Below are 22,126 nucleotides of genomic sequence, written 5' to 3'. Positions count from 1 at the left end.
TATTACATAGGAACCAATTTCTATAATGTGTGACATAACAATAGTGATTATTAAGAACTATTTCAGAAAAAAAATAATGTGAAAGTGTAGAGTTTCCATTTATGAGTATGAATACATTGTGTTTGTATACTTGTTTGCCATTATTTTTTAAATAATCCAGAAAAACTACGAAAACTGTACAAGTATACTTGGGAGAATTAATTGCAACGGGTGTACCTATGGATCAGAAGAAATGATCTCTGAACCTTCACTATTGGTATGCAGCCAATAATACAGAACATAAGAACTATAGTAGGTCAGTGGTTATGAGCTTGAGTTTGAGCTTTAGAGTAAAATTTCTCTTTTAGATACTTGATGTGAGGATAAAGAAAGTACGCATATTGATTTGAGAAATCAAAGGGTAATGTCTCAGGAAATGCCATTGGTTGATAGTTGAAAATATCTGGAGAATAGGGAGGTCTGATATAGTTTCCCTTCATGGTTCAGGACCTATTTCCTATTGCAATTGTGTCTCTCGAAGAAAAAAAAAAAACACATTATTCTAAATGTAAACAGATTCACTCAACTCTTTTGTTGTTGAAGAAAACTTCAGAGTAGGTACGGTGCTGTCTAATTCTCTGCTGTATGCATTTGCCAGAAGGGAGGAAGCTCTGCCTTCTTGTGCCAGCATCATCTGAGGGATGAAAAGAACCACTCCACATAGCTAAAGAGGGCGTCCCAGTGCTTCCAGAGAAAGGCAATAAAAACCACAAGGAATACAGTGCTGAACGTCCTGTTGTGAGTCTTCATGAGGGGCACCGTGCAGTTGGCCACCATGGAGACAAAGACCAAGAGGACTGCCGTGACAGCCAGGAGAATGTTGACGAGTTTGCCCAGGAGTTTGTGGGCAGTGGCATTCTCCAGCCCTTCTAGCTGTACCACCTGCTGCTGCTGCTGCTGCAACTCCATCTTGGAGATGTGGGTCTGGCACGCCTCCAGGGCGTCCTGACGTCCCTGCCTGTTCATAGGAAAATCTCCTGTTAGGCGATTTTCTCTTTCATGCTGGCTAATTCCTGCTTCAAGATCAAGATTTCATTCTGGTGGAGCTCCGTTAGGTCATTTAGTTGCTCTTCTAATCGTTCACGTCTATATTGCTCCTTCTGTAACATCTGCATTATGAAGGAATAGTCCCTCTGGTAATGTTCCTTGAGGGTCTCAAAGGATTCCTCTGGTCTGGCCTGGGTTTCTTGGATCTCCTGGATCTTGTGTAGTTGTGCATCAAATCCTGAGCTCTGCATGTCCAGGGTGTTTGTTTGGGAGCTGGTGCTCCTATAGCGATGCCTGCAGGGTGCTGTTCTCTCACTGAGCCTGAAGTGGCACTAAAACAATCCTCCTCACTACCATATTTTGGGCTTAACTGAAAGTTTGAAATCACCCCCAAAGCCTTGCCCCCATCATCTGCTTGCCCTTCCTCTAAAGAGTCCTTTAGGTTAGGGATGTTGTCTGCACTACCAAATTTGTTCCGAATCAGTGAGGTAATCTCTCTGGGCTTTGAGACCACAGCCCCTGCTGCTGAATGAGTGGCCTGGGAGAAGCTGGAAAATCCACCTTTGACACTATCCACCACACCTTCGCTGAAGCCAGTCACTTTTGCTCCCGCATCCTTTAGACCCTGGTGCATGTCCCTGAAGACATCCTTTGGCTGCCGGGGGATCCCATTCTGCTCCACCTCTTGGAGCTTCCTGTGGTAGTGCTCAAGCTTCATTTGCAGTTGTAGGATGGTTTGGGCAGATTTCTGGTTCTTCTTCTCAAAGACCTGCTTGATATGGGCGGCCTGCTGCTTGTCTGCACTGTTGGCAAGTTCAAGTACTCAGCAACGTTATCATCCCATGCTGTTTGCGCAATCTTGATCTGTAAGCTTCAGGATCTTCTGCTGCAGGTGAGCCATGGCAGCCTTTGTGAGCTGCGGGTCTGGTGTACCATCCACAGTGTCTGTGTGGATGCTGCCATCAGTACTGGAGGCCACTGCACTGAAGTCTGGGCAAGGCTGCTCACTTCCAACTGCTCCATCTGCTCTGTAGTGCCTTCCTCTCCTGGTAGACGTGCAGCAGCAGCACAAGCTATTTCCATTATAGAAGAGCTACTGGGAGAATCAGTCGTTGATGAAGACCTGGGTCGGCCTGACTGCATAACTGTTGTCATCTCCTGGCCAGATTTCCTGTTGATTTGGGGACTTCCTTTTGGGGTCTCTGGCTTGCCCCTCCTACTATGTAAGCTTGTCCCTCTCTTCATCTTGGGTGGCACTTGAATCTGCTGCAGGACATGATTCAGAGCTGTAGGGTGGGTGGGGACACCATCAATCTCAGCACATGTGTTCTGGCTTTCCAAATCCATCTCAGGTTCTGGATCTGTCTTAATCTGCTGCACATCATGTGGAGACACTGATGACCTCCTGCACTGGTGCTGGAAGAGGTGCTTCAAGCCTTGGCCAATCACATTAACGTTCTCCAAAGCATTGTGGGTCATTTTAGACAACTTTTGTTCTGATTCTGTCTGCTTTCTGGCCTCTGCATCTTGGGAACTGCCTCCAGGATCAGGATCCTCATATAACTGTTCACTGCCTGAAGGCTCCATCAGTAGACTTAATATGCTTATTTGCAAACTTAAAACCTTTTAAACATACCAAGACTCTCAAATTAGGTAGGCATTTGCTTCAACAGTGACTACACATGCAGCTGTGAGACGGAGGCTTCCTGCCTGTCTTCGTCACTCTTCCTCAAGCACTTCTAAGGTGTACAAGAATCCTTTTAGGAAAAACGATGGGGAGGAAAGGAGCAGCTGGCGTCTCTGACAGAGCCGTCGCTCCAGCTCAGGCTCCGGGTCCATCCCCCCTCTCAGACTCTCCCCCCTCCCGGGCAGGGGAGAGTGAACCCGCGCCAGGGAGAGAGAGCGCGCGCCCCTGCCGCTGCCGCCACCGCCCACAACCTCCGCCGGGCCAGTGACGCGCGAGGCCAGTAATGTGTAAATTTCAATGTAAAAAAAAAAAACTTTGAAAAAGAATGATGTAAAATTATAAGTTTCCTTTCATGAGTAAGAATAAAACGTGTTTGCATACTTGTTTGCAATTATTTTTTCAATAATTAAGGAAAAAACTAAAAGCATCGTAAAAGTATATTTTGGGGGATCACTTTTAATAGGTGTATAACCATAGGGGGTTCAGAGACCATAATGATGAAACGATAGCAATCATAATGACCTCTGAACCAACCCACATTGGCATGCTGCCAAGGGAGTACAAGAATTATAGTACATCTGTGGTTATGAGCTGAGTTGGAGCTTTACTAGTGAAACTGATTGAAATTGAATTTCTGGCTGTATGTGACCTTCAGCCCATTAAGATCAGAATGATCTCTGAACTGCCCACCATTGATTGGTAGGAAGCCAATAATATGGAGTATAAGAATTAGAGTAGATCTGTGGTTATGAGCTTGAGTTTGTGCTTTAGAGTCAAACTGATCCCGACCGAATTTGTGGCAGCAGTCACCTATGTGACCTTCAGTTTGTTAATGAAGCTTTTGGAGTGTCAGGTTTTTTCATCTATAAAGTGGAGAAAATGCTTACTGTTTGTCTAAAAGTAAATATGACACATGAACCAATATATATATTTTCTGAGCAATGATAGTGATTTTTATGTATCCACTATATAGTTTTAATATTTTCACCACAGTAAACCTAAAATCATCGTAAACAGAAAATTGTGGTAAAAGTGAATTAAATTTCTCTTTGAGATACTTAACTTCAGGATAAAGAAAGTAAACACATGGATCTACGAATCAAAGGCAAATATCTCAGGAAACGTCCTTTGATGTATAGTTGAAAACATCTGGAGAATAGGGAGTTATTGTTCTATAGACTTCCAAATTTGCATATACTTTCAGCTAGCAATGTGTAACTTTTAATGCTAAAAGAAGTATTTCTGAAAAAAAATGAGGTAAAAGGCTGTGGGGTGCCTGGCACCTATAATCCTAATACTCTGGGAGGCCAAGGCAGGTAGATTGCTTGAGCTCAGGAATTTGAGACTAGCCTGAGCAGGAGGGAGAGCCTGTCTCTACTGAAAACAGAAAAACTAGCCAGGAGAAGTGCAAGTTAGTAGTCCCAGCAACTCCCAAGGCTGAGGTAAGAGGATGATTCAAGCCCAAGTGTTTGCGGTTGCTGTGAGCTATGATCCACAGCACTCTACCTAAAAGAAGTTTCAGCAAATTCTAAAAGTGCACATTTTCTCATCTCCAAGCATTAAAGTTAGATGTCAATGACAAAATGACTGTTATTTTAAAAGGCATATGCTTGAAAATAACAAAAATGGAAAAAACACTTAAAAATAATCTGCGCACTAAGGAGAAAATCCTAAATGAAAAATCAAAAATATTTATAACTAAGAAACAACACAAGAATGGCATATTAAAATGTGTGATATGCAGTTAAAGCAGGATTTAGAGGGAGATTTATAATCATATACATTGATTAGAAAACAAAAGATTTTGAAAACATATGATTCTAATGTTCAACTCTACCAACCAGAAAAAGTACACTAGCATAAACCCAAGAAAAGCAGAAGGATAATTTTTTTATAAAAAAGAACTAAAATGACTTAAAACATGAAAAGTCAGTTCTTTGTAAAGTTTGGTGAGACTGATCAAAAGCCTTTCTGGATCCTGTCCTCTCACCTACCCCAGGGATCTTCTTTGCAAGCCTTTATTGTGTGGCATTTATGATTTATTTATTTTTCTATTTACAAGCTGTGTTAAGAGCAAAGGAGTTTTCTACTCTCTTTATCCAGGGCACCAAGCACAGGGCCTATTACTTGGTTATACTACTCACCTCTTGTCTGCTGAATGAAATCAGCCTAAGAAAGATTATAATACTGTACTATTGAGCCTGTGACCTTTTTTTTTTTTTTTTTAATACATAAGGCACTTTACGTTTTTTGAGGATTGTTATCAGTCCTGATGATACAGTGACTGGGTGGAGCTGAGGGGCAGAGCTGCTGCTTCTGCCCTGGCGGTGTTGGTGCAGGGGCAGCTGACAGAGGAACCAGTGGGCTGGCAAGTAGCAGGGGTGGGGGGGCTGCAGGTGGCTCCAGAAGCCAGAGAGGCCAGACCACTGCTGGGGAGACACCAGTGCCTTGCAGCTTAACAGGGTAACCCCCCCAACCCCCCCATTTCCCAGGCCTGGTCAATTTCGTGTAGGTTTCCTAGGCCTGGGAACCAAAGGGGTTGTGTCCATTTCTTATCAGTCCTAGCCAAATGTAACTACAGAGGACTCCTGCAGGCCAAATGTAACTACAGAGACCTGGCTAAATGTAACTAAAGAGGACCCGTGCACACACTAAATGTAACTACAGGAGACCCATGCAACCAGATCTATACCCCTGGACAAAGAGTCCAGAGAGAGCTTTTCCCCCCTACTTGAGTTGTTTCTCTCTGCCAGGAGCTTTGGTGTTTTTGCATTCTTTTCTGTAAAATAAATCTTGTCTTACCACTGATCTGTGGTCGGTGGATTATTCTCCAAATCACTGAGACGAAATTCCAGTATCACCAAGAAGCAATGAAGCAGACAGAGATTATTTTACAAGTTTTTATAGGTCATTTTGAAGATTTTATAAGTGAGAAAGCTGAGGCTCAGAGGACACACCACTTGGAAATGTCAGAATCAGAACCAGAACCCAGGCATTGGAGCATGGAGTTTATCATCTTTTCCCTTACACTGTGTTCTCTGGAGGCGTTGGAGCGGTGACTCCCTGCCAGCTGACCTCGAGGACCAGGACGTTGGCTCAGGCCGTCTGCAGTACGTCCCTCAGTCACTAAAATCTTGCTGGCACTTAGTTGGGGCTCCACATGTTTGTTGAAAATAAATGGTTGAAAATTATAACATTGTAAGCACAGTAGTACCTATTCACCATTCTGGCCTTGAAGAGCTCTGACTCAGGAAAGTGTGCGCTATTTACAGGAGGAATTCCACCCTAAATGATTTATTATTTTTTAACATAGTATCAAAGAAGCATTCTCCGCCGCGGAGAAAAGTAGGCCATTCAAAGAAGCTTTGCCTTTGCTGCTGCTGTAGACAAGAGACCGGGCTCGGTTGTTCAGGTAGAGGGGCTGGGTTTGTTCCAGGTGACCTTCTCAGACCAGTACTCCCCTCTACCCCCGAATCCCCACCCCAGAGAGTGCTGGCTGACTATAGCTTGCTTGAGGACTCCACACAGGTTTCCTGGTGGCTTCACCCCTGCACTTCGAGTACCAGCAGCTCCTGTGCCGCGGCGGGTGCCCCCACCAGGGTGTCTCACCCTGGGAGAGTCTTTCCTGGTACCTCTGACCCTCCCCTTCTCTTCTGTTCCAAGGGGCGTTTTCTTGGAGCCACTCTGGAGCCTTTGACTTGAGTTTCACCCTGGCCAGTCCACTCATGTCCAAAAAATGCTATGCATCCCTGAAAGAGCCACGCCTGGGGTTGTGTGTGTTCCTAGAGCCCCTTGTGGGGCCTTAGCAGGGCTGCACAAGGGTGTGCTTCCCAGCCAGAGCCTGCAGGCCTGCCTGGGCAGGGTTGAGGCCAAAGCCTTCTCTCCAGCCCCAGACAGTAGGGCTCTTAGAATTCGTTGGGGCTTTAAAATGCAAATAAGTAGCTTATTTGGAATACCCCCAGCCAGGCAGTAATCTGAATGCCCTTCAGAAAGTAGCTAAGCAATAAATGGTGATGTCCACAATTGTGCACACCGTCGCACCCAATAGACCTGAATCTTCCTATCTTGCATGCGAAGACCATCCAAGATAAAGAGAATAGGAAATCACGTTGTTGAAAAATACTTTCTATTTTGCCTGGAAATACCATCCAAAATAAAGAGAATAAGAAACCACGCTGTTGGCTTGGCACCCATAGCTCAGTGAGTGGGGCACCAGATACATATACTGAGGCTGGCCGGTTAGAGCCTGGCCCCGGTCTGCTAGACAACAATGACAGCTGCAACCAGAAAGATAGCTGGGTGTTGTGGCGGGCGCCTGTAGTCCCAACTACTCCGGAGGCTGAGGCAGGAGAATCACTTAAGCCAGAGTTTGAGGTTGCTGTGAACTGTGCCGCTACAGCACTCTGCTGAGTGCTGAGGGCAACAGACTAAGACTCTGTCTCAAAAAATACCTCCCCAAACCAAAACCCCACTGCGTTGTTGAAAAATACTACAGCACTGTTTTGTAAACAATACATTTATGTAAATAGACACACACATTCACAGGCAGAGTGTACTTTAGAGAGAGAGATCTGGAAGGACACACCTAAAGGAAGTGAAAAGCTAATCTGAATTATTTATTATTTTAATATTTTATAACTACCATATATGTATATATTGCATGTCAAAACTTTTTTCCACAAAAATAAACTTTGAGAATAATTTGAGGTTTAAAGAAAAATTGAGAAAATAATGCAGGGAGCTCTCATAAATCTGGGTTTCTCCTATTATTAACGTATTAGTATGGTGTTTTTGCTACAATAAATGAATCAATGTTGGTGCATTTATTATTAATTAAAGTCCATATGTTATGCAGATGTCTGTAGTTTTTACCTACTGTCCGTTTTCCAGGATACTACTTTGCCTTTAGCTTTCATATCTCCGTAGGTTCCTCTTTGTTGTGACAATGTCTCAGACTGTCCTAGTTTTGGATGACCTTGACAGTTTTGAGGAGGGAGTACTGGTCACTTATTCTGTAAAACGTCGCTCAATTGGTATTTGTCTGATGTTTTCTCACGATGACAAACACCTGGAGTAAGGTGTTTTGGGGAATAAGACCACAACCTGTACACTCTATCAATATGATTTATCCCTGTTAATGTTGACCTTGATCTCCTGGCTGCGGTGGTTTTTCAGGTTTCTCCACTATAAATCTACTTCCCTCTGCCCTCCTTCCATACTGTGTGACCTTTTTAAGGCAGAAAATTTTCCTTGCCTTAAGGAGAGTCATCAACAAAGCATGCAGGGCTGGAGAAGGTTTGGGAAATGCCTTCCTCCCAGGAGGAAGAATGCGGCCCAAGACCCTGCACGAGTAGGGGTTTTGGTGGCTGGAGGACCTCTGAGCGCCTGTGACCTCTTTGACCCGTCCCATACATTCCCGCCCCGGCCCACCACTGCCCCAGAGCAAGCGGAAGGCACCAGACTTCCTTCTCCAGAGGGCGGAGGCGGTTCCCCTCTGGCTTGCAGGCCAGGCGCTCACCTGTGGGCGGAGCTGCATTCAGGCCCCGCCTTATCCCTGCCCCGCCCCGCCCCTGGAGCGGGGTGGCGGCCACGCCTGCGGAGTTTTCCGCCAAGTGGGCCCCACCTCCGGCCCCGCCCTGACGGCTGCGGCGCCCGCGGGTCCCGAGTGCTCTGAGCTCTGGGACGACCCGAGTGGGAACCAGGTCCGGGCTGAACTAAAGCGCTGTGCCCGGAACGCCCGCTTTTGCCCACATCTGTGTGGCCGCTCGCGTCTCCCGCCCTCGTGGCCAGGTGAGAGAGGGTCCCAAGCGGCGGCAGTTTGCTGCGGTCCCCACGGGTAAGGCCCGGGGCTGCCCTGCGCCGGCTCTTGGCCCAAGCCTGCAGCTTCCTGGTTGCGCGCAACTGGGGCGGGCGAAGGAGGTGGCGGACTGTGTCCTCTGTCCACCGGGCTGCCCGACTCGGTCAGCGGCAGCTTTGGGGGCTGTCTTCCCTGTGGGGTCGGAGTGCATTCTCTGGGTCCCTTGTGTCCGGGGTGGTCAGAAGTCAAGCGCTCAGACCTAGCCTGGGTAGGGTCGGGGGCGCGGATCGCAGCCGGCTGGGGCCAGTGAACCTGCGACCAGAAGGCGACTGGCCAGTGTGAGGGATGATGGCCAGTGGCCATGGCGACTCTGAGCCAGCTGAGTTCTCCAGAGTGTGTTTGCCCTTCCGGGCAGGGCTTGTGCTGAGGAGAGCAAGTAGTGAAGGCTGCCTTCACGAACTTTCTCCCGGAACTGGGAGGGCGAAAATTCTTTGGTGCTGCAACGGTTGCAGTTTATTTGTAAAGAATTCTCAAGTATTGGGGAACGGGGGTGGGGTGGGTGATCCGTCCTAGGTGCTGTGTTTCTCTTCCCTGCTTTACCCCCTTCTCCAACACCCCCAGTTTCAGAGAGTGATTCTTGGACGTGTATCTCCCCATGGGCTCTGGCCTGAAAGCTTATAAACCTGATCTGTTGGTTTAAAGGAGAGACGTGAAGATCCTCATCTAGAGACTTGGGAGGCGAAAAGTTAAGCCAGTCAGTGCCAGCTTAAGCTGGAACAGTCTGCCCAGAGCATTCCTGTCTCTGCTCCTCTAATCAGTGACCTCTGTGTGGAGGCTGGGTGTCTGGAGACAGACCCTGGTATCCATGGTAGCCTGCCCTTCAGCTCCCTGTATCTCTGAAGTGGAGCTGTGGGTGTGAGCCCTGCCCACCCTTCCCCGTGATGCTCACCTCTGCCTGGCTCTCTGATGTCTCTTTATTCCTTTCTTGCTGCAGTCAATTGTTGGTGATTCCAGGAGGATTAGTGGGGCCTCTTCCCTCGAGGCATTGTCTATGCTAGAGGTGTTCCTGACCAGAGGCCAGGTGAAGTGCCAGGGCAGATTGTTGGCCTGGTGTTGGGTACTCGCCACTTCGGGCTTCTGCACACCTTCCTGATCTCATTTCTGACTAGTCTCAGTGTTTTGGTTTCCTCATCTGTAAAATGGGGAAAATAATAATGCCTACCTCACAGGCTTGTAAGAATTCAGTGTGTAAAAAAAAATATGTATCTGTATCTCGACAACCACGTGGTGCTCAGTACTGACCAGTCAGAACAGGGGGCGACCAATGCACCATACTTGTGTGTCCCAGGTGAGTGTCACGCAGATTAGGCATGAAGTGGGTAAAGTTGTTCATACAGTGAACAGATGTAAATGCCAATGAATAATAATAGTAGCTATTTCTCCCTTCACACAGTGAAAGGTCAGGCACAACTGAACTGTTGTCCTCCTGAACATCCTCCTCCTGAACTGTCTTATCACAGGTTGCTCTGTCCTAGAATGGTCTTCTTCCCCCAGTTTACCAAGGTTTCAACCCCCTTCCTGGGAGTCCTCCTGGGGCCTGCTCCCCTGCAGGAGGGACATGGTGTACTCTGAGCTCAGTCACCCCTCCTCTCTCACTCCTCCAGCACTGACCCAGATTGCAGGACTCGCCTTGTGTAGTGTTTGCATGGCCACGTGGCTTGTTTCTGTCCTTTCCTCTGTCTCTGGAGGGTGGAGGCTGTTTTTGACTCATCTCTTAGTCTATTGAAGCACTTATTGGGCCTTGTCTGATGTAGGTGCTCAGGAAGTGTTAGCTGAATGAAAGAGGGAGGCCAGGGAAGTGGTTTCCCTGTAGTTAGAATATTGGACTTAGAAGGCTGGGTTTGAATCGACAGAGAAAAGTGGGAGGGGTGAGGTGGTAATGAATCCAGAGACTCCATGAGGAACCACATCTGATGCTTTTATGTAGCCAGGACAGGGTGATGGAAAGAGCCCATTTTAGATGGCTGTGTCTAGAAGGCCAGAATTAGTGATGCATTGGTCACGTGGTTAGGGAAGGTGGTGGATGGATTGGGATGACAGGAATGAGAGGTGAGACAGAATAGCTTCGTGTAGGTTCTTCCTGGGAACTCAATGCAGAACAGAGAAATGAAACCCGGTGGGCAGAAGGCAAATGTGGAAACCAAATCCAAGTCAAGTGCTGGACCTTCAGAGGGCCCAGGACCTCTCTAGAGCGCCCTCTCTTCCATTCTGGATTCACCCCATTCTTTCTCTTTGCTGCCATCTTCCCTCTTAAGCCTGAAGCAGTTCCTGGCACTTGGTCCTGTAGGGAGCACACAGGGGAGAGAGTTTGTGTAGGTGTGATTCACAAGCATAGCAAAGGGGACAGACTCTACAGGTTTTTTTTTTTTTTTTTTCCTTTACAACATCCTCTGATCCCACTGGGATATCAGGAATTTTGAGTGATACCTAGATAGGAAAGCTCTTAGGGTAATTGAAGAAACTGGGGTTTTCTTAGTGGCAGTTTGCAATTTTAATAGTTGTTGAAACAGTGAAACTTTCTAATAACCACTGAAACTATTCTACAATTAGGCTTACTGACCCTAACCCATGAAATAAAGTTCTGATAGTCACATAGTTGGTTGTTATTAGGCAGGATCTTAATAGTATAGCCTGAACAGTGACCTGAATCATAGCTGGCCTTGCCTACATGGATATAAAGAAGTAAATGGGGGGGGGCATCATAGGAGTTGGGGGACAGAGTTCCCATCTGTGCTGGGTAACCTAGGGCATGCCATTTAGCCACACAGGGCCCCAGTGTTCTGGATGGTAAAATGGCTGCCTCAAATGGAGAATCAGATGAGAAAATGTTTGCAAAGGGGCCTGGGGTCTGTTAGGGGTGGAGATGACATTGTTGATATTGTGGGTGTGTTACTGCAAGGAACCATGAAGCTGGGAGTAGAGCATGTGTTGGTGGAGGCTTGGCTCTGTGATTGCTTGGTGTCTGATTTTCTGGCCTTAGCAGAAAAAAAAGGAGGAAGTTGATAGGAAAATCAGGTGCCCCCTCTCCCTAACACAGCGGTTCTCAACCTTCCTAATGCCTCCTAATGCTGCGACCCTTTAATACAGTTCCTCATGTTGTGGTGACCCCCAACCATAAAATTATTTTCGTTGCTACTTCATAATTGTAATTTTGCTACTGTTGTGAATCGTAATGTAAATATTTGATATGCAGGATGTATTTTCATTGTTACAAAGGGGTTGCGACCCACAGTTTGAGAACTGCTGCCCTAACACCTGGCAGGGGGAGGCTGGTTTGACATACAGTAAGATAAGAGAGGAGAAACACAGGGGCTGCTGACAAGGAGGCAGGGCAGCATATGGTGCAGTCAGCCTGGGCAGTGGCGTCTCTAGGGGAAAAGGTTGTGTATGAGTGGGGCTGGTAATAGCAGATGTGAGCTTGCTATGGTCACCAAAAAGGTCATGGCTATTTTTAGGAAGTAGGTGAAAAGGCGTGTTTCCTTTGAACTCCTCCTTAGTGAGTACCCACAGTTTGCCCAGCCCTGTGCTGTGTGGACAAAAGGAGAGCCACCTCCTTTCACCCTACCCTTGTTCCCCTGGATGTCCCTGAGACTTGGGACACTGGATGAGAGAACCAGGTTTAAAGGGTGGGGAAGATCATGGATTGGGCTTTGGACCTGTTAAATTTGAGGTAACAAATAGGCTGATGGGTCTGGGGCTCAGGAGAGGTCTAGGTTAGACATTTTAGTCTAGCTTTTGTTTCTACTGAAAAGTCAAGGGCATGGTGCTCTTGAAGAACTCATGTTAGATGGCTGAGTAAAGGAAGATGAGCCTATAAAGAGATGAGAAAAAGATAGTCAAGTCCAGGGGACTGAGGGTAGGGTGAAAGGAGGTGGCTCTCTTTTTGTCCACACAGCACAGGGCTGGGCAAATTGTGGGTACTCACTAATGAACTCACAAAGCCAGGGCAGAGTTGTATCATAGAAGCCAGATGAGTCCACTTTAGTAGGATGGAGTGGTCAGCGGTGGCATTGCTGCCCTTAGCTGTGGCTGTTTTGATGGGGTGATGGGAGAAGAAGCCAGATTGGAAAGCATGGGTGAGGAGTAGCAGGAGGTGAGGATTTGGGGCAGCATGGATAGCTAGGCTTTGATATACTGGCTTTGAAGGGAGAGGACATCATTGATGAGTATTTGATTCTGTTTCCTCAGCTACCCTCCTGCTTCCTTTCTACTGCAGCAGGTAGCATTTGGATAGTCCGCAGATGACATCCCTCCCCACCTCTCTCTGTGCTCACAGACACTTGAAAATTTTCTTTCATAAGATGGGTTCATGCTGGACACCTTTTGTTTTTGACTTATGTATCATGCATGGCAACTCTGGGTTAAAGTTATTCCAAGTCAACGGCAGCTATGGAATGTTGTATAGTTCAGAGTTATGATAATTTATTCATCTGTTCCCTTATCAATGCGTATTGAAATCATTAACTGTTTTTATTGACTCGAAACAGTATTGTAATAAATAACCTGTAAGGACCTTGTTAAATGTGTTTGTTTAGAAAGAGTTGACATTTTTATGATACTTATAATATTAAATTTTCTTTGTGGCCATGATCAATATTAATATTGATTTATATGAACATGATCAATATTAAAATGTTTCATGTGCATGAAAGAAGAAAATTTATGGCCAGGCACGGTGGCTCATGTCTGTAATCCTAGCACTCTGGGAGGCCACAGCGGGTGGATTGCCTGAGCTTATGAGTTCAAGACCAGCCTGAGCCAGAGCGAGACCCTGTCTCTAAAAATAGCCAGGCATTGTGGTGGGCACCTGTAGTCCCAGCTACTTGGGAGCCGAGGCAAGGGGATCACTTGAACCCAAGAGTTTGAGGCTGCTGTGAGCTGTGAGGCCACAGCACTCTACCAAGGGCGACAAAATGAAACTCTGTCTCAAAAAATAAAATAAAATAAAATAAAATAAAATAAAATTTATATTCTCGGTGGGACAAACTTTGATGTATCTATTATCTTGAGCTTGCCCTTCATATCCGTGCTTACCCATCTGTCAGATTCTGAGAGGTATATCAAAAACCCTCATATATATATATATATATATATATATACATATTTATATATATATATTTTAATATATATTAATATATATATATTTTATATATATATATACATATATATATATATATATACATATTTTTAAGAGAGTCTTGCTCTGTTATTACCCAGGCTGGAGTGTAGTAGTGTGGTCATAGTTGATAGTAGGCTCCAACTCCGAGGTTCAGGCAGTCCTCCTGGCTCAGCTTCCTGAGTAGCTGGGACTACAGTGCGCACCACCATGCCTTGGCTAATTTAAAATTTTTTTTGCAAAGATAAGATCTTGCTGTGTTGTCCAGGCTGGTCTCAAACTGCTCTCCTGCCTTGACCTCCCAAAGGTTCTGGGATTACAGATGTCAGCCACCACACTCTGCCAATAAGTGCATTTTATAAATCAAGTAAATGAAAGGCTCAGAAATTGAGAGGAAGGTATCAGTCAAGGGCATTCAAGCCGTACCCCTGTTAGTTTCTGCTTGGGCTCACATGGAGTAATGTAATCCCGTATGACTTCTCAGCTCATGACTGTCCTGATGGTCCCCAAGATAGCCACGTTTTTAGGAGAGATAAAATTAGATTTGCCCGCAGACTCCAGAGCTGTGACCAGGAACCTCCTTTCTCTTTGCAGTTCCTGCCCTCTTCCTTTAGGTCCAAGGAGACGAGCCGCTCTGACTTGCACTTAAATGTTTCCTTCCTCATTTGAAACAGCATTAGGAGCTTTCTCTCTTCTGCAAGGAAGATGACAAAGTAGTTAGTACACAAAAATTTTCCCTGGGCCAAATGTCAGCTATAAAGACCCGGCCCCTAAGTTGTATGCTGTTCTCTATGCTTGTGTTTTAAGTCACTTAACCTATCTCAACAGACTGGAATGGCCTGAACATTGTTGTATCCTGAGATCCTAGTGAGTAGTTCATTCTCCAAGTCTTGCCCCCCCATACAGGAACCACCTTTATCTTGTAGATAAAGGCAAATGGCTAGAAAAATGCTGGGGAAAAACCCTTGGCTTACTGAGGCAGTGTTGTCAAAAACTCCACATGTTTATAATATTTTCATCTCTGGTTTTTCTTTGGCGTGTCTTTGCCCAACTCAGGTTTAAATCTTTTCATTTTCACTTAAAAAGAAATGTGTTTCTCTTATAATCAGCGCATGACTGATTAGAAGAGAAAGGAAGGCAGAGGCTGTGGTAACAGCAACAAACCTAATTTGGTCCTAGGGAGAGGAATGCAAACCGTTCACCTACTAGATATACTTGATTTTATCCCTTGTATCTTGTTTGTTACTTATAGTAATGTGGTTGTTATTTCTTTCCTTTCCAGATTTTTGCTGTCTTGGTTAACTGTCTCATTTTTCTTCCCCATCTTAGCTGTGTCAAGATTCAGGTTTGGTTGGGAATGAATGGAGAAGCTTTTCTCTCTCCCTCTCTTTAGAAATCAGCGTCCGGGTTGTTTCCATGAGGTTGTTCAGGCACCAAGTTCTTTATGAAACATTCCTCCCAGCATTCTCTAGGGCTGTGGTTTTCAAACTTGAGCTTATAGAAGAATAACAAGGAAGGCTTGCTAAAACACAGATTCTGGGACCGCACCCCATATGGTTCTGATTTAGGAGGTCTGTGATATGACCTGAGCATTTTAATTTGTAAGAGGTGCCCAGGTTGTGCTGATGTTACTGGGCTTAGGTACACTTTGTATACTTTGTTTAGTAGCGTCTCAGTGATTTTCAACCGGTGTGCCTCGAAAAATTTTAAAGATAATTAATTATTTTTGAAAGAAATTCAAAGCACAAACACAGTTTTTTTTTACTCCTTTTTTTTTTTTTTTGTAGAGACAGAGTTTTACTTTATCGCCCTCGGTAGAGTGCCGTGGCGTCACACAGCTCACAGCAACCTCCAACTCCCGGGCTTAGGCAATTCTCCTGCCTCAGCCTCCCGAGTAGCTGGGACTACAGGCGCCCGCCACAACGCCCGGCTATTTTTTTTGCAGTTTGGCCGGGGCTGGGTTTGAACCCGCCACCCTCGGTATATGGGGCCGGCGCCTTACCGACTGAGCCACAGGCGCCGCCCATTTTACTCCTTTTTTTTGATCAACATAATTTAAGCGTGCCGTGGGAGTTTAGCTATAGGTTCAAGTGTGCCGTGAGATAAAAAAGGTTGAAAAACACTGGTCTAGGTGGCTCCCTTACTTGCATGGCCAGGATGGGTCACTTCCACATCTGCGGGATGGGCCCCTGCCTAGCACCTAGGCAGGGCTGCCAAACGCATAGTTTTTAGTTGGGGCCACTGTGTGCTAGGCTACGGTGAGTGTTCTGTTATTAAAGCAAGAGAGTGCAGATGGTTGAGGGGGACAACCAGAAGTTTCTGGAACACCACCCACTGCTGCCCTTAATTTGAAACTACTGCTGTGTTTATCAGTGTTGTCATTGGCTAAGCTAGTGTTCCTCAGGTTGGGAAGTGGGAGTAGGATCTTAGACAGTGGCAGTCGGTGTGAACGAGGCAGTCTCCGTCCCTGTGGGCTGGTGCACAAGCTGGCGAATGCTGCTGCTTAGCTGAAGCTCTGAGAGCCATTGGGCTGCTCCAGGAGTCAGGTCTGGCAACTTTGCACTCTGCCCCTGGAGCCGCCTCCGGGTCTTCCAGGCCTCACAGGGTCAGAGTGGTCCCTCTGAGACCCAACTTGGTGATGGGGAGTTTGCTGCCTCCTTCTGACTTGCCTTCTTCAACTCCAAATAAGGCACCTAGGTGACATTTTCTAGAAGCCATTTGAACCTGAACTGGGACTGGAAATACTTACTAGAGATCAGAGAGGTGACTGCCAACCCCGGCTCTCTGCTGTTGTCATCCATGCATAGTAAGTTGAACTAGAGAGAAACTGTCACTCAGGCTCCCCTGAAGCAAATGACACTTCCATGTGGCTGGATTGTATGGGAGGCAGCAGTTGCCTCCTCACTGTCTTTCCTGGTTAATCTTAATGTTTCCCAAGTCCACACTCCAGCCTGGGAAGCGGGAAGTGAAGCCGACAGGCACGCTGAGTGGTGGGGAGCCAGCAAGGGCCATAATGCAGTGGCCTGGAAATCAGGAGACATGGTTCCAGTCATTGTCCTGCCCCCAGCCAGTCCTGAGACCTCACGAAGGCCCCTTCCTGCTCTGATGTTTTAGGTTTCCTGTGTAATCCAAAGTGCTAATCACTACTGACTGTGCTTTTTTTTTTTTTTGTAGAGACAGAGTCTCACTGTACCACCCTCGGGTAGAGTGCCGTGGCGTCACACGGCTCACAGCAACCTCCAACTCCTGGGCTTAAGCGATTCTCTTGCCTCAGCCTCCCAAGCAGCTGGGACTACAAGTGCCCGCCATGATGCCCGGCTATTTTTTGTTGCAGTTTGGCCGGGGCTGGGTTTGAACCCACCACCCTCGGCATATGGGGCCGGTGCCCTACTCACTGAGCCACAGGTGCCGCCCGACTGTTCTTTTTTTTGAGACAGAGTTTCACTATGTCGTCCTTGGTAGAGTGCTGTGCTCACAGCAACCTCAAACTCTTGGGCTTAAGCCATTCTCTTGCCTCAGCCTCCCAAGTAGCTGGGACTACAGGGGCCCGCCATATGCCTGGCTATTTTTTGGTTGTAGTTGTCATATTGTTTGGCAAGGCGGGGCTGGGTTTGAACCTGCCAGCTCCAGTGTTATGTGGCTGGCGCCCTAGCTGCTGAGCTATAGATGCCAAGCCTCACTAAGTGACTTTTTATTTCTAAGAGGTGTCTTTCCGAGCCTACTTGGTGAAGCCTCTCTTGGAGGCCCTAGGCATTGCCTTTTTGCCACCGTGCTGGCCTGCTTTGCCTGAAATTTCCCCAGGCCGAGCTGCTGCAGGTGGCAGTCCTCGGAGGGGAGAGTCAGGCCCAGCCTGGCTAATGATTGACATAGGCTCCAGCTATTTTTAATTCCTGGAGTGTGGGTGGGAGTTGAATGCTTAATAGCTCCTTCTGTAGGCTTTTTGTTTAGTGCCTGAGAAAATTCGGTCAAAGTTTGGTGGAGTGCTGCCCTGGGGCTGTCTGACTTGCTTTGGTGACTTAATGGCACCTGTGACCCATGAGGTCAAGGCACTGCCACTCTGCAGCCGTGCCCTGGGCCCCCATCCCCTTCCCAGAAGAGCTTGGGACATTCTTACACCCTCTCACATTAGTTAAGGTCCTGCCTTGGGGTGGGAGAGGGAGAGGGAGAGGAGAATGTCCTAGATGAGTCCTCTGTGCCTCCCGAGTTCCTGGAGCCACCCAGGGTGTGTGTGGAAGAGGTGAGTCAGGGTCCACTGGTATTTCTGCAAGTATTCATGTGTCAGGAGCCTCATGGGCCAGCCCTGTGCCAGGTGCTGGTGGGAGGCAGAGAGCAGTACTGTCCTACAACCTGCTGTACTGACTCATTGAGGCCACAAAAATAGAGCCTGGCTCTGGCACTTGCTGAGCTTGTGACCTTTGCATTCAAGAGTCATCACTGAGCCTTAGTTCCCTGTTTTGAAATGAAGGAGATAATATCTATCAGTAGGATGATTGTAAAGGTTGATGAGGTGATGTATGTATTATGTACACATCCAAGGAGCTAGAAAAAGAGGAGCTTTATTAGAACACTAGAGGAAACATATTAGGCCAAGTGCTGGGGAGTTCAGGGAGAATGATCAGTGTGTGGGGGGCATCCGGATGGGCTTCCTAGAAGAAGTGGGCTCCATCTGTTCTCAGGGAAGGCCAAGAGACAGGGCGATGGGCCAGGTAGAGAGGACCATCTGAGCAGAAGTTCTGAAAAGGAAATGCAGCTGAGCTATGGATGTGCATTTTCCGTGGTTCCTCCCATCACACGTGTGCCTCTGGCACTTCCATTTCCTTGTCTTTCCTCAGTCACTGGTACTTCTGGCCAACAGGGGACTTTGTCACTTTTGGAGGAGCAGCCCTTGATAAGGGCCAATTGAAGGAGAAGTTTCCTGAGGCTTCAGGGCAGGGCAGGGCAGGGCAGGGCAGGGGTGCTCAGCCTTTTGGGGGCTGGAATAGACTCTCAAGCATCCTATGTTTGAAGGCGCTAAGCACTGGGTGGTGGGTGTCAGGGCCTCCCTGAGGGAGGGAAGGGGCTACCTGCTGCCTCCAGCCCTTTGGTCTTATCTCCCTCCTCTCCACCAGTCTGTGGTGAGGGAAGGGCCTGGGTGAACTTCTACTCCCATGATCGCAAATGTAGATGCTGGGGTGGGGGCAGAGGGGGGACTGCTGCTAGCCCTAGCTAAGTGTCACCACACAGAAATGTAGGACACTTGTTGCCAAATCCGCTATTAACATTTTTGAAAAGATTTAAGCTAGAATCTCTCTTTTGCAGCCCCCCACTGCTCTAAAATAAAAGTCTGTGAGCAACAAAACCTTCATAGAGCTCCAGCTCCCAGACACAGGATTTGAAAACTGAGAGCCCTCTCAGGGAGGCCCACTCATTGAATAGGTGAGGTGGACAAGGCCAGGAGAGGCTTAGGTTTGCTAAGGCCCATCAGAGAGAAGCCAGTTTCCAAACACCCTTCTGCTCAGCTTCCAGAGAACACATTTCCTGAATTCTCCATCATCCTCCCCACTCTTCCTGGGAATGGCTTTTAAATATTATTGTGTGCGTTTTCCTGGAATTGCTCTATTGTGTTTATCTCACCAGGTAGAGGGAAAGTGTAGTGCAGGCCAGGACTTTATTTTTACCTTCCCCATCCCAAGACTCTAGTGAGCCCCAGGTGGAATTACCATAAAATTAATGAAACTTAAGCTTCAGGGCCCCCTCTGTGCTTGCAGAGGCCCTAAAGAGGCTCTGGAAAGGACCCTAGCAGTGAGTTCACAAAGCTTTATGGTTTATAAAATTTGCAAAACAAGGGTAAGATGTTTTGAATTCTTTGATTTCTTAAAGAGAGTCCCTAAAAGTGTGTAAGCTTCCAGCCTCACAAAACCTGGACCTACTCCTATAGATGCTGGTAAAAATCCCAGAGATTGGCTGGGAGAAGGTGACTCTGGAAGTAAATGGTGTTTTGTTTCATCTTTTACCTAAAAAATATATTTATTTTTTCAGAAAGTTGACTACTGTAGTTGTGTTGATAACACTCCATTTGTAAAGTTAGAAGAATGGTGCTTATTATTATGTTTTGTAACTCATACATATTATATTTATTGCTATACCATAAAAATATTTCATAATAAAATAATAAAAGTCAGATCTATTGACCCAAAAAAGCTTATAATGAAACCAGTGGTCTCCTGATGTGCCCCTACACTTTCCCCCTTCAGAACTAACCATTTTTAACCATTTCTTTATCTTTAATTAATAGGCTTATATTACTGTGTCTTAATTTATCAGTTTTGACATTATATGTTGACTTCCTGCTTGGATAGAGGAGGAAACAATACATACATCAATATTTAGTACTTGCATTATTACAACCATAAATAATATTTTCAATGCTGTGCCAAGTAATTTGCCATGGGCAAATATTCAGGGGTACAGCCCTTCATGTTCTGTTATTCACAAAGTGAAAACTTTACCACCTTTTTGGCCTGATTCTCCAAGTGTCTGTTGTTCTAAACTGGACTACTTACTCCCCAGGCCTGTTACTTAACTGTCATCAAGATCATCCATTTGCAGTTTCCGTGTTAGACTTCCCCTTCTCCTGGGTCCTATATATTTTCCTTATATATTTTCTCACTTTGCTGGAGTCCTCTGAAAGTTCCTTAGAGAAGTACATAGAAGATAGAGGGTTTTTTCTTTTATTTTTATGAGACTTTGTATGCCTGGAAATGTCTCTATTCCATACTCTGAATAGCAGATAATTTAGCTGGCTGAAATGACGAACACCAAGGGAAAGGGGAGAGGCTCCCAGTATGTGTTCTAGGCCTTTTAGAAAATATGGAGTTGTTCTTTGGCCACGTACATGCAAATCTACAAAACAAGTGATCACATTGTAGACATCAAGGGCATGCCACACAGATGTCACCATGGCAAAACTGGAAGAGTCTATAGTGTCCCCCAGCATGGTGTTGGCCTTGTTGTAAACAAACAAGGGCAAGATTCTTGCCAAGAGACTTAGTGTGTACATTGAGTATTTTAAGCACTCTAAGAGCCGAGATAGCTTCCTGAAATGCATGATGGAAAATGATCAAAAAAAAGAAGGTAGCCAAAGAGATAGTTACCTGGGTTCAGCTTCTCCACCTCGAGAAGCTCACTCTGAGAACCAGCGGAAAGCAGCCTGAGCTGCTCGAACCTATTCCTATGAATTCATGTCAAAATGGGTGGAAAAAATAAAAGGCTACTGTAAAAATGTTTCTCTTCATTGAGGAGAAGTGTAGTGTCACCTTCTGCAAAGAAATAGTTAAAGCAAATTTTAATCGTGTTCTAAAAAAATAAAAGAAAAGATTATAAGGTGAAGATAATTTCCTTCCCGAATGTTGACTACGTTGTGTGGTCTTCCAGTTCCCACTGTGGTGACTCAAGTCCAATGTTACTCTAGTTCCCAGAGCAGCACCTTCGTTTTAGTGGCCTGCCTTTGTTGCTTGTGTTCTCAAATTTTGCAGTAATAATGCTTTTATATCTTTTTTTTCAGTCTTTAGATTGTCACTGGGTGTCTCTTTCACTAGAGAACTGTATTTCAATGTTGGTCAATGTTCTTGTATTATAACTGATAATTTTCTTGCCTCTGTTTTTACTGTTCTTTTTTTCCCTGAATTCCTGTAAGTCAGATGTTGAGACTCATACATCCATTCATCTGTCTATCATTTCTCTTTCCTGTTTGATTTTTATTATTGTTATTTTCTTTTCTGGATTTTCTTAACTTTATAGTCTAACCTTTCTGTTAAATTTTTAATTTCATCCCTTCCTTAAATTTTTGAAAACTATTCTTAATTCCTTTTTCATAGCATCTTTTTGTTTTATGGATACAGTATTTTCCCTTACATCTCTGAGGATAGTCATTATATTTTTGCGGTCCCTTTTCTTCTGCAGATGTCCTGTGATCCTTTGCTGTCTGCTTATATGAGGTTGAAAAGCTTACTAGAGTCACTGGGTGGGGTGGCTAGGAGGGGGCAGATTTCATATCATCTTTTCTCCCATCATGTTTTCCTGGAAGGCTGTCATTCCCCAAACTGCAAAACGTATCTCTCCTTGGGGTCTTGCCGTGTTACTTTGGCTTGCTACTTAACCCCGCTGGTTGTCAGTTTTTCCATTTATGAAATGGAGCAAGGTGGCGTGGGTAGGAATGAGCTGAATCATCTCTAAGGGGCCTGTGGTGCCTCAGTTTCAGGGTCATGATGGATGGGGTGTGACTGCCCTGCCCTTGCAAATCAGACTGCTGACCGTCTCCTCCCTCAGTATTTGCATTGCTGACTGGGCTTGACCTGCCTGGCTATGCAGAACTCACCTGAGAGCCCAGGGCTCACCATGGTGACTCATGTTAACTGATAATAGGAGTGAGCAAACCTCTATGGAGCTCTTATTGTAACAC

At 46.0% G+C, this 22,126-nt stretch overlaps 1 protein-coding gene and 1 pseudogene across 1 annotated transcript in view; one reads left to right on the top strand and one right to left on the bottom strand.

The window, feature by feature from the left end:
- Positions 1–669: 669 nt before the first annotated feature.
- LOC128582092 (transmembrane and coiled-coil domains protein 1-like) lies at positions 670–2,613 on the bottom strand (annotated as a pseudogene).
- Positions 2,614–8,338: 5,725 nt separating this feature from the next.
- The window catches only part of ANXA11 (annexin A11), a 53,049-nt gene continuing 39,261 nt past the window's right edge, over positions 8,339–22,126 (top strand). The window contains exon 1 of the mRNA XM_053582518.1: positions 8,339–8,503. The gene's annotated coding sequence lies outside the window, so the exon portion shown is untranslated. The remainder of the gene's footprint in view (positions 8,504–22,126) is intronic.

Source organism: Nycticebus coucang, chromosome 3, assembly GCF_027406575.1.
Source record: "Nycticebus coucang isolate mNycCou1 chromosome 3, mNycCou1.pri, whole genome shotgun sequence".
Classification (NCBI taxonomy): domain Eukaryota; kingdom Metazoa; phylum Chordata; class Mammalia; order Primates; family Lorisidae; genus Nycticebus; species Nycticebus coucang.
This window is presented reverse-complemented; position numbering and strand designations above follow the sequence as displayed.